Source organism: Salvelinus alpinus, chromosome 21, assembly GCF_045679555.1.
Source record: "Salvelinus alpinus chromosome 21, SLU_Salpinus.1, whole genome shotgun sequence".
NCBI classification, from domain to species: Eukaryota; Metazoa; Chordata; class Actinopteri; order Salmoniformes; family Salmonidae; genus Salvelinus; species Salvelinus alpinus.
The window spans coordinates 37,187,695-37,199,184 of NC_092106.1; positions in this window are offsets into that span (position 1 = coordinate 37,187,695).

An 11,490-nucleotide genomic window follows, 5' to 3' on the forward strand; every position below is an offset into this window, starting at 1 on the left:
GGATGTCGACCTACGCTGTTTACCGCTGGTTAACGCTCAACCTGATTGAATCTAGGCCTAAGTCTACTTGCAGACAGTAGTGAGACAGATCTGTGGGTTTCCAGGCCTCCCATAGCCGAGTGATGACGAGACTTGGGGGAACATATGGTAGGTGCATGTGAGGAGTAGAAGTTTAGATATAGCCTATTTGGACGCAGGATTGCGTAAGCATCCTTTCAAGATCTCACTAATGCTTATTTTACAAGAGCTGTTAACATTATGGCCACATTAATGAATATATTTCAACACAAAAAATGTTATGTGCCGTCCCCATGAAAACTGATACTGTTGGCTTATAGAGCTAACCAATAACGTCACATCTCTCTTTCCAAAGCTTCATTCACTGTCGGTGAACTCGCTGAATGAAGCAATAAGTTGGTGGTACACGCAGCTGCCAAAATACACTGACAGAAATAGCCAATTCACGTCTCTGCGTGTTACGTTTAGAAGAGGCTGGCCTGTATTCTCGCTATTAAAATAGCAAATATGGGCATTTTTCTTGTGATGAGGTGAGCTAAATATGCTCTCTCCTGTTAGTTCATGTGAATCTGTCGTAAGCTGCCACGTGAATTACTGTTAATGAACTGGACAGAATGGAGATGGGCACACATGTTAGGATCAGTTTCTTAAATACAACCTTGTGGCAAGCAATTATTTAGCAACAAAGCATTTTATTTAAAAACACTCATTCCAAGGGCCAGGTTCAAAACAGTTCAAAGTACTGTATAATATTTCAGTCGTCCATTGCAGACTAATAGCTATTGACCTTAAATAGAATCAAATATGTTTAAATAGATAATACATTTTCTATTGGTCTAATTACCTGATGCTATGGACCTGTAAGAGGACCAACGCCGTAATTACATCTTTATCTAAAGTCCTGTCAGACAAGAGATTGCTGCTGTGCTTGACACTGTCTTTAAATCACTATTTAAAACACTGTTGGTCAGCCCATGAGGTTCAAGGAGAGATAATGGACTAAATAATTTCCACAGTCTTTGGTTTAAGTACATTTCCAGACCTAAGATTTAAAACTTCTTCGGGATCAGTGTCCCTTCCACGGGACGGTTGAGCTAACGTAGGCTAATGCAATTAGCATGAGGTTGTAAGTAACAAGAACATTTCCCAGGACATAGACATATCTGATATTGTCAGAAAGCTTCAATTATTGTTAAACTAACTGCACTGTCCAATTACATTAGCTATTACAGTGAAAGAATACCATGCTATTGTTTGAGGAGAGTGCACAATTTTGAACATGAAAAGTTATTAATAAACAAATTAGGCACATTTGGGCAGTCTTGATACAACATTTTGAACAGAAATGCAATGGTTGATTGGATCAGTCTAAAACGTTGCACATACACTGCTGCCATCTAGTGGCCAAAATCTAAACGGCACCTGGGCTGGAATAATACATTATGGCCTTTCTCCTGAATTCCAAAGATGGTACAAAGAAAATATAAAGAACGGTTGGTTTTTTCTTTGTATTATCTTTTACCAGATCTATTGTGTTATATTCTCCTAGATTCCTTTCACATTTCCACAAACTTCAAAAACGTTTCCTTTCAAATGGTACCCAGAATATGCAGCTCCTTGCTTCAGGGCCTGAGCTACAGGCAGTTCGTTTTGGGTATGTCATTTTAGGCAAATTTTATTATTATTATTTTATTTTTAAAGGGGCGGATCCTTATTAAGTACTTAATCAGTTGAAGTTTTGTCCAGAGAATTTGACCTTGAGAGTGTTTATGTGGTAGCTTGCATTAGTTAGCATTCTGTGTGGACTTTAAACTGCCCTTAGTGGACTAGATGATTGAATTGAGACTGGGGGATAGAACCCTGGTCTCCAGGGATAATACATATGGGCCAGATGTGGCAGCACTACTGCTAGATTGAGTGGACAGCGTTCTACAGCTCCCTCAATTACAAAAGGAGAGAAGTGACATGATTGTTCTCTATGACCATTATCCCAGCTCGCTACTTCAGATCAGGATTCACTGCGAATAAGAGGCCATCTTGGTCTTTAAATAGGGTGAGTGACTGGATGAGAGCAGGCCATGGGGAAATGACCTCTAAATCGTATTTTCGTTGCCACTATCATTATTTACAATAAATGGTGCAGAAAGCCTGGCATTTTCCTGTCACGACTGACTTTGCGGAGCCAACCCACTTAAGATATGTATTGCATGACAACTGGAAAATGGAAAGCGTTTTTTTTCTTCTGCTACTCTGACTCTCAAGTAGATCTCCATTCAAATGCAGTGACCCCGTAACAGAGAACCACACAAGATTGTATCTCCTGGTGATTTTGTGGAATTTATGTAAATCCAATATGGGGGATGGGTGGATGAGTCCTTCCCTTGGAGGACAGAGATTCCTATTCTGTTCCCGGCGCTCCGGGTCTTTTCCTTTGATATATTCTTTCTTCATGTCAATCCAAGCAGGTTCTTTCATGCTTACTTTGTGTCTCCATGCTGCTATTCCCTGACCCGGAATATCCACAGGGATGTGTGTAGTAGGACTCCACCTGAGCATGTGTAGCGAGCATGTTGTTAGGTAAACTATTCCAAGCTTTTTCTGAAATTAAATGCGTCTCTCCTTCCTCCCATTGTAAGATTACTGGAGTCACTGGTGTGACATGATTGATCTAACATGCTTGGAACATGTCTCTTACTCTATCTCCCCCCACCCACCCACTCTCTCCTATCTCAGTACCTCTCATCTCAGGCATCTGCAGGTAGCAGGCACTCTCAGATGGGCCATTTGCTCATAATATTATTACCTGGTGTTCCTCCTCATGGGCCTCTTCATGGTGGGGTCAACTCGACCTCTCACATCTCAGCAGAACACAGCGTTAAGGTAGAGACAGACGCTGACACCTTCAGGGGGAGAAAACAGACATAACGATGTGACTCTTTAGTAGGCCAACATTTATTTATTACTCCAGTATCCTCTCAGCCGAGCAAAGAGCACTGACATACTGTCGTTTATTATTTTGGATTGACACTCGTTATTTTCTGTCAAATATTATTTGAATGTCTGTTCTTCTGTTTTGAAGTGTCTGTAGGGAAATTAAAGGAAATCATTATTTTGGTGCCTTGGTTTTTATGATGAGATAAGTCCATACACAAGTTCAGCACATGCCATATATTTCTCTCTCTTGTTATTTCAAACAGCATGCGGTTCTTTCAGGCTCTCCATCTGTTTCCTCAAATAATGGAAAGGAGAAAAAATGAATTCATCAACAGAACAAAAACAGTCACTGTTATTGTTAAGTCGATTGCGCCATCCCCCTGTTTCCCATTTTACCACATTGAGGTTCTTGTGGGGTCGTTGCCTACCGATTATTCACACAATCAATGCTTCCTGTAACCAAACCCACATCATCCTTGTAACGATGATGCTGTGAGTCAAGAAGCAGGTGCAGGTGAAACGTTTAATTAAACAACAAACATGAAACAAGACAGCGTAACAGTGGAGAGACAGCATGAAAACATGAAACAATACCTACTGAGGAATGAACATAAGGGAGGGACGTATAAAGGGGAGGTAATGAGGAAGGTAATGGAGTCCAGGTGTGAATCATGAGGATCTGCAGGTGCGCGTAATGAAGGATGCCAGGTCTGCATAATGATGAATCCCAGGACCGGAGGTTAGTATCCCGGCAATGTCACGCGCCGGAGGAGAGGAGTAGACGTGACAGTAGCCCCCCCCCCCCCCCTGCCCTGGTTGGCAGGACGGTGCCAACCAGGGGGGCGACCCTGAGGACGAGGAGTGGTTAGGTCCGCGCGGCAAAGGTGGAAATCACGGATGATGTTGGGATCCAGAATGTCCTCCACCGGAACCCAACAATGCTCCTCTGGGCCATACCCCTCACAGTCCACCAGATACTGGAGCCGACCCCCACAACGCCGGGAGTCCAGAAGGGATCTGCGGGCATATGCCGGACTCCCCTTGAAGTCTAGGGGAGGTGGTATGGTGTTGTGGGGGACAGTATCAGCTAGGGGACCAGGAACCACCGTCCTGAGAAGGGAGACATGAAACGAGGGTGAGATATGATAGTGACTGGGCAACTGTAACCTATACGTTACCTCGTTGACCCTCCGGAGAACCTTGAACGGTCCCACAAACAAGGGTCTCACTTTCTATCAGGGCAGGCAGAGTGGGAGGTAGAGAGCCAGACGCGATCCCCAGGGTGGAACACAGGGGTGTCACGGTGGTGGCGGTCTGCCTGTTCCTTTTTACGATGGATGGCGCGCTGGAGTCTCACATGCGCGTCACTCCACACTTCTTCTGTGCGCTGCAACCACTCATCAACCGCAGGAGCTTCGGACCCCGGGGCCAGGGCCGGCTGAAAACCCAGAACACACTGGAAGGGGGTAAACCCAGTGGAGCAGTGACACAGCGTGTTCTGGGCGTACTCTGCCCATGGAAGGAATTGTGCCCACTCAACCTGCTGGTTCTGACAGTGACTCCTCAGGAGTGGTTTGGGCACATACGGAACAGGAGTTGACATAACGAGTTACATCTTGTGCCAAGGTGGGCCACCAGTACTTCTCAGCGATGGAGTGGATGGTGCAAGAAATACCTGGATGTCCAGCGACAACAGCTGTGTGTGCCCAGGTCAGCAGCCAATCCCTTAACCCTGTGGGAACGTAGATGCGCTCAGGAGGACAGTTCAGCGGTACGGGCTCCCTCTCTGAAGCCTGGCGGATGTCCACATCTACGTCCCAGGCCACTGAACCTACGACTTGGGAGGATGGGATTATAGGTGCACTCTGGACAGGACCCTCTCCCAAATTGTAGATACTGGACAGGGCATTGGCCTTGATGTTCTTAGAACCTGAGTGATAGGTCAGCGCGAAGTCGAACCTGGTGAAGAAAAGTGCCCACCTGGCTTGGCGCGGATTCAGCCTCCTCGCTGTCCGTATGTACTCCAGGTTCCGATGGTCGGTGAAGATGATGAAAGGTTCCTTGGCGCCCTGCAGCCAGTGTCTCCACTCCTCTAATGCCAACTTCACTGCCAGGAGCTCACGATCGCCGACGTCGTAATTCCTCTCTGCGGGGGACAGCACACAGATACAATTTCAATGGGTTACCCTGTTGTTGAGACAAAACTGCCCCCACGCCCACCTCTGACGCGTTCACCTCAATCACAAAGGATAATGTAGGATCTGGGTGTTTAAGCAATAGGGCGGAGGTGAATTGTCACTTGAGGCGACGAAAGGCCTTGTCGGCTGCTGGGCTCCACACCAACCTACGAGGCTCACCTTGAGGAGAGAGGTGAGAGGGGCAGCGACGGAGCTGAAGTTCCTGATGAAGCAGCGGTAGAAGATGGCAAACCCCAAAAACCGTTGTAACCCTTTTATGGTGGTTGGGACTGGCCATGACCTAATCGCATCTACCTTCTTGTCGTCCATCCGTACTCCCTGCGGACTGATTTGGTACCCTAGGAAGGAGACAGCTTTCTGATGGAATTGGCACTTCTCAGCCTTGACGAACAGGACTGCTCGAACGTGAATGACGTGATCCTCCAGGGTAGCCGAGTAGACCAGGATGTATTCGATATACACGACCACCTGGCATCCAAGCATGTCCCTGAACACCTCGTTCATGAATGCCTGGAACACTGACAGAGCATTGGCTAAGCCAAATGGCATCACCAAGTACTCGCAGTGGCCAGACATTATGCTGAACGCCATCTTCTATCTCATCCCCCGGATGCGGATGAGATTGTAAGCACTCCGCAGGTCCAGTTTGGTGACGAACCGGGCCCCACGGAGCTGTTCGATAGCTGCTGGCAATAGAGGGAGAGGGTACCGGCACTTTGTGGTAAGTTCATATCAAATCACATTTATTTATAAAGCCCTTCTTACATCAGCTGATATCTCAAAGTGCTGTACAGAAACCCAGCCTAAAATCCCAAACAGCAAGCAATGCAGGTGTAGAAGCAGTTCATTGAGTCCTCTGAAGTCAATGCATGGGCATAACCTTCCATCCTTCTTGTCCACGAAGAAGAAACCAGCCGACGCAGGGGAAGTGGACGTGCGGATGAAACCTTGTTGGAGAGCCTCTTGGATGTAATCCTGCATGGCCTGGGCCTCAGCCACAGACAGAGGGTAGTTGCGTCTGCACGGAGGTATTGCACCGGCAAGCAGGTCGATGGCTCAGTCCCAGGGGTGATGAGGAGTGAGACAGGTGACACGGGTCTTGGTATACCTCCGGGATGGTGGGGCATCCACAGGACTCTCAACCGACGTGAAACCACAGGGGACAGGGAAGCAGGTCCTCCGACATTCAGGTGACCAGTCTGGGATTCTCATCCTCGACCATGAAACGATAGGGTTATGGCGTTGAAGCCAAGGAAGGCAGAGGGTGATCTTGTGAACTGGTGCACTGGTGATGAAGAAGCGGATATATTCCTGATGAGTGGACTCCACGGTGAGGGTGAGTGGTTGAGTGATGTGGGTGACAGTTCCGGATCCTAGAGGCCGACTATCCAGGGCTTGAATCGGCAAAGGAGAGGAGAGCGGGTATGAGTTGATGTTAAAACTTCTTCGGGATAGGGGGCATCATTTTCACTTTTGGATAAATAGCGTGCCCAATTTCAACTTCCTTCTACTCATCCCCAGAATATAAGATATGCATATTATTAGTAGATTTGAATAGACAACACTCTGAAGTTTCTAAAACTGTTTGAATCATGTCTGTGAGTATAACAGAACTTGTGTAGCAGGTAAAACCCCGAGGACTAACCATTCAGATTTTTTTTTTTTGAGGTCACTGTCTGTTCAATGAGGTTTCATTGGGATACTAGATTTCTAATCAACCTGTTTGCAGTTCCTACCGCTTCCACTGGATGTCACCAGTCTTTGGAAATTGGTTGAGGTTATTCCTTTGTGCAATGAAGAAGTACGGCCATCTTGAATCAGAGTAACGTTATGTCTACTGTTTGAGAGTTGCGCAAGACTAGAAAAGTAGCGTTAGTTTGTTGTCCTCCTGTATTGAAAACAGATAGACCCGTCTTCAATTTGATCGATTATTAGCGTTTAAAAATACCTAAAGTTGTATTACAAAAGTAGTTTGAAATGTTTTGGCAAAGTTTACTGTTAACTTTTGAGATATTTTGTAGTGACGTTGCGCAAATTGGAAGCTGTTTTTTTCTGGATCAAACGCGCCAAATAAATGGACATTTTGGATATATATGGACGGAATTAATCGAACAAAAGGATCATTTGTGATGTTTATGGAACATATTGGAGTGCCAACAAAAGAAGCTCGTCAAAGGTAAGGCATGATTTATATTTTATTTCTGCGTTTTGTGTTGCGCCTGCAGGGTTGAAATATGCTACACTCTCTTTGTTTACTGTTGTGCTATCATCAGATAATAGCATCTTATGCTTTTTCCGTACATCCTTTTTGAAATTAGACATGTTGGCTGGATTCACAACATGTGTAGCTTTAATTTTATGTCTTTCATGTATGATTTCATGATAGATAGATTTTTATAGTAATATATTTGAATTTGGCGCGCTACATTTTTTCTGGCTTTTGGCCAAGTGGGACGCTATCGTCCCACATATCCCAGAGAAGTTAAGAGAGGAGGCAAGGGTCTGGTCAATAAAGTTCCCAGCGGCACCGGAATCCACTAACGCTGTTGACACAGAACATGAGGGATAGTCAGCTAGTGTAATGGACACCAAAAAACGTCCTGGAGATGGAGATGGAGATGGAATACTCACTCCTGCCCTAGGCGCTGGAGTCTCACGTGACCGTCCCTTTGCTCCTGTGGATCCCGGATTTTGACATGCCGGACACTTCCGGAGTTCATGCCCTCCTTCTCCACAGTACAGACAGAGCCCCAGCTGTATCTGTCTGCGTTGCTCCGCCGCGGGGAGATGAGTGACCCCTACCTCCATGGGTTCAGGCTCTGATTCCGAGTGTTCACTGAGGTAGGGAGATAAATTATGAGAGTACCAACGCTCCCAAAGTAGGCTATCCAGACGGATGGCCATCGCAATGAATGCGTTCATGGTGAGGTTGTCGTCTTGACAGGCCAGTTCTGTCTGGACCTCTTCAGACAAACCTCTTCTAAATAGTGTGCGAAGCGTCGGCTCATTCCATCCACTGGTTGCTGCTATGGTCCGGAAGGTGAGCGCGTACTCAGCAACCGTCTGGTTCCCCTGCCGTAATTGCAGTAGCCACTCACCTCCCTCTCTGCCCTCCGGGAATTATCAAAAATACATTTAAACAGAGCCATGAACCCCTCATAAGAATCCAGCTCCTCCTCCCCTCTCTCCCAGATGGCAGTAGCCCATTCCAACGCCCGCCCAGTCAGCAGAGAAATTACAATGGCAACCTTGGACCTCTCGGTGGTGGGAGCTCCCCTCTGATGCGAAAAATAGAGGGAGCACTGAAGTAGGAAGCCACGGCATTTGGATGGTGTACCATCATATTTATCTTGGAGGGATAAATGGGCATCACTGCCTTTAGCGGGTTGACGAATGGGCTGATGTACTGGCTCACTGGGTGTACTGGGTCTACGTTGCACACTGCGAAGAACCTCCTCCATAGCCGATCCCAGTTGTGCCAGCTGGTCATGATGTTGATGTAAAAGATTACTGTCTGAGAGAGATTCAAATTTCCTGCTGCTTCCATGAGTCGGTATTCTGTAACGTTGACGCTGTGAGTCAAGAAACAGGTGCAGGTGAAACGTTTAATTAAACAACAAACATGAAACAAGACAGCGTAACAGTGGAGAGATTGCATGAAAACAGGAAACAATACCGACTGAGGAATGAACATAAGGGAGGGACATATAAAGGGGAGGTAATGAGGAAGGTAATGAAGGATGTGTAATGTGCGCGTAATGAAGGATGTCAGGTGTGCGTAATGATGAATCCCAGGACCAGTGGTTAGTATTCCGGCGACGTCGCACGCCAGAGGGGAGGAGCAGGAGTAGACATGACAATCCTCTTGCTGTGCTTTTCTGGGCGCTACTCAAAACCCAGTATCAGATTTGTGTTAGACAAAGAGAGATAATAAGAAAAATTAGGGAGGAGGATGGAGGGAGGAGGATGACCGCATGAAGATATGAGCTGTCCGCCCACTTTCCTCCTGGGCTCTGTATGCAAATACTGACTGATAGTGATGTAAGCCTGTCTCCCTGCTTCTATCTCTCTGTTCTTATGCTGTGTCTGAGGTCTATCTCTGAAAGGCTTCCTTCCTAGTCGGTGACACCGGTCCTGCCCTGACAATGTTATCTGTCCCGTCGTTCGTCCCCCAGACCAGTGAGTGACCTTTCAGTTGCCATGGTGAAGTGTTTGTTGAAGACGTAGGGCCCTCGGGGAGTAGAGACGGTGTGACTGGTCTCCTGTCACTGGCTCTGTCCTGGAAGAATGAGGAGGCTTTCTACAGGGTGTGTGCAGGATACACACTCTTACAAGCGTAAGGTACTTGCAAAAGATATACAGTTAAATACAAATATCAAATATGAATCTTTAGAGAAAAACAAAACAACCTCCATACAGACACACACTTAAAAATCTTAAGAAGAAATCCCACACGCACACACATGCTGTACTGCACACACAAACAAACACCCACACGCACACGCTCGCTCGCACACACACGTACACAACCTCAACCCTGAACTATCACAGTGGCATCTAAAGGCTTCTCACACTCAGAAGACCCTCACATACAAACACAACCTTTCTAATCGATCCGACATAGAACCTATGCCTCACACTCACCTACACACACAGACACACACAGACACACACAGACACACAGACACACAGACACACGTGATAGAGGAAGGGATGAGAAAGGGAAAGATGTGGGTTAAAGACAGAGAAGGAGGGGAGAGAGTGGGAGGAGCGGAAAAAGATGAGATGAGCATTATCTAGTAATTACTACCGTCCAACACAGCTCCTCTCTAGAATCCCTGAAAATTGTCCTTCATTTCTCAGAATAATTGCAAACATTTCACAGTTCTGCAAACAAACTGGGCCTGAATTCTGATTGAGATAAAATACATTGTGTATAACCGTCAAAGATGAAAGACGATGGAAGTTTCTCCGCTCGACCATTACCCTGTTGACCCCGACCCAAATCTCCACACAGCATAACCGTTTGTGTTGAGTGATGCTTTACTGAAACGCCTGGAACAAACAAAACAAATGACACAATGAGATGCTGTTATGACATGACGTGGTGTGGATTCGATCCCTCTCTGACCTCACACACATGAGTGCGCACGCACACGCACACACTCTTCCTCCTCTCAGCTAAAGCAATCAGGCTATAAACCCACAGGGAATGTGGAAGGTAAACTTCTTAACGCTAGTGGGAAGTTCAGGACCACATACTGTTTATAAGAGTACACAGTGGACAGAGGATGACGTTCAGTACCAGTAGAAGAACACTGTGGACTTTTGACTACTTCCCATACAGTTCCTATCCATCCGTCTCTCACCATGTCTTGTCTCCAGGGCAGTGTATGTAGAACAAGCTAATAGTTCAGGGGTCAGGTCACTCAGAAATAAACTAAGCCATATGTACCTGGTCCACTGTATGTCAAACACACTGCACTGCTCATAATGGAGAAGTAAGCAATGGGTTCCACACGTGGTGTGTGTGTGTGTGTGTGTGTGTGTGTGTGTGTGTGTGTGTGTGTGTGTGTGTGTGTGTGTGTGTGTGTGTGTGTGTGTGTGTGTGTGTGTGTGTGTGTGTGTGTGTGTGTGTGTGTGTGTGTGTGTGTGTGTGTGTGTGTGTCAAATCACATTTCATTTGTCACATGCACTTAACTGTGAAATGCTTGCTTAATGAGCCTTTCCAATGATAGAAAGTTAAAAAATAGTAACACAAGAGGAATAAAATACACAAGAATGGAGCTATATACAGCAAGTACCAGTACTAGACCAATGTGCAGAGGTACAAGGTACTTGAGGATGTGAAAATATGAAGCACTGCGCTGTGATTAGCTCAGTGTTCTGTCACTAATGGGAACACTATGTCACCGCCAAGTCTGAAGGGAGAGTTACAAAATTGTAGCCCCTTGTGTGCTGCCATAGAGTTACATTAGAAGTGCTCAACCAAAGAAGCCCCAAGGTCATTGGCCACAGATAAAATGACGTCAAATCACGTTATATGTACAGTAGCTTTGATTGGACTGATCATGTCAACATCATGTCAACATCAACATGTAAACATCAACATCATAAAATCTTAGTTAGCATCATGAATCAATTCGACAATCGGCTGGCAAATCCTTTTTAATCCTTGTCATAGGAAGAGAAATAATGAAGAGAAATTATAGATAAAACGTATCAGCAGTCATCGTCCATTGGACATAAACATTACACAACAAGTCGGAAATTGCAAATTCAACAATGAGTGGTTTTGAAGGAATCAGTCACAGTGGCTAATGTTAACTGCAAGCATTGC